Raw genomic sequence first — 2,204 nt, 5'->3', positions numbered from 1 at the left:
AATAAACATAACTGGCAGTAAATAATAATAAGTTGGTGTGTGAGCTGATGCCAGATCTGCATCAGCCCACCGGTTGGCAATGTTATGTTATGAGGGTTATTGATGGGGAGTTGTGAATGTCTGGGTCCTGGTCCCACAGGACCAAGACCGGAGGAAGCGTGACAATATACAGCATTATAGTACATGCATCATACAGAGCTAAGGGTTATGTGCATGTGTATGAGCAAGTATATGAGGGGTTACATGAAGATATATTCAGACAAATATGGGTATATATGTAACGGATGGTATCGTGAAGCGCAGTCAAGAAGGGCTGGGGTGAGTAGCGGTGCGTTAAACTCACTCTCACATCCTCAAGAAACGCATAAACCCATTACTTAGAAGTGGATTCACCTCTTGGTATAGCGGTCTGTGTTGCTGCCTGCGGTGTGGGAGACCGGGGTTTGACTCCCACTTGGGGCATCGAAGTTTAAGGTGACGTTGTCACAACCGTTACATATATAAATATATAAGTATAAATATGCAGTATACTGTATTCAGCACTGTAATGACTTTAGCAAAGGACGCTTTCCAACACATGTTTGTTGTGAAGCAAGGAGACGTTTTATCGCCAACATTGTAGTAGTAGTTTATTGTCACGTATATAGTACAAGTACATTACAGTGTGATGCTTGGTTCATACACATACAGCTCATTATAGTAATATTCCACAATTATTACAGTTGGTAGTAATAATGGCACACATAAATTCACACCAACATGCACATTTGTTGATACATGCAGAAAGAACTAAGTCCTTGGTGAGTCGCCTCTTCGGAATTTGTTTTGGCTAGAATGCACTCTCAGAAAGAGAAGAATGCCTTCTGAGTAAAATGCCCCGTCGATTTAAATTCGGTTTTGAGTAGAATTTGAACAACTCCGTCCAGAGTGACTGGGGGCAGTCGTTGGTCATCTGCGTGGAACGCAGCAAGTGTCTTATTCAGTTCATTGTTCTCCATTTATGTAAATTATTTCACTCTTCAAATCTAATTCTCTACACATTGGGGATTAGCTGATATGATTATTTGAATATTATTATATGTGGATTATTTGATTAGCTGAATATGAAAAGGATCTGCAGAATATGTTGAAAATTGTTATTGAATGGATGCTGGGAATGTAGACTTGTGGTAAATCAGGACGGAACATAACTATTTTTGTGTGAAGTTTATTTACTTTTAATTTCAGTTTTTTATATACTATTATTATTAGTATTATTATTAAAGCCTATGACGAACTAGGATTCCATGTTTCAGATTATCGGTGTCAGGGTTTTCATGGACATGCTAATTTCAATATAATTTCATACAGAGCCATTAGATTGTTTCTGGGAGTTCATAAACTGGGATGTCCCTCTAAATATCAGACACAAATGTGAGACTCTTCCAGTTTGGAATAGACTTGTAAACATGCCTGAACACACTCACTAGAATCACATTTCATTGGGAAACTTTTAATGTGCCTGCAAAGTGAAATAATTTTTTTTTTTTTTTTAAATATGAACCATGTATCATTCATTTCAAAATAGATTATGATATATGATATTGAGGACATTCTGAGTAAATGATTCCATTATAAAGAAAGATGGTCTATTGATGTAGGGCTGCTCGATTATGGCAAATATCATAATCATGATGATTTTGATTGATATTGAAATTATTAAACACGATTACTAATGATTTGAGAACATTATATGATGACGACTGAGATTTTGTTTGACCTTTCTTTTCAAGGTTGCCTTTCTGTCATCTTCGACAAGTGGAAAGACAGCGGACTGAGCTGAGTACAATAATAGTCTAACCTACTGTAGTTGTCGGCAATGGGATACTACTATGAATACCAATACATATCTGTCACCTTTTTTAATTATTATTTTTATTATTCTAAGAAACATTTGTTCACTAAAGTCGCCGTTTCAGCATTTACGGCACACAATACATATATTACAATACAATCCCCGTCATCCACTCCAGGGACAACGATGGAAATAAGTCCTGGACTAACTCATGTGATCTGTATATATGTTTATTGTCTAAATAAAACCAATCAATCAATAAATCCTTTTGAACCTTTATTTTGACGTTTCGGCTTGACATTCTACAGGAAGTGTGCGTCCTTGTTGTGGCTTCACGCTCCTCCTCCTCACCGCTCTGCTGCCAGCAGCC

This window comes from Notolepis coatsorum, assembly GCF_963971535.1.
Source record: "Notolepis coatsorum genome assembly, chromosome: 13".
NCBI classification, from domain to species: Eukaryota; Metazoa; Chordata; class Actinopteri; order Aulopiformes; family Paralepididae; genus Notolepis; species Notolepis coatsorum.
Note: the sequence above shows the minus strand (reverse complement) of the source record.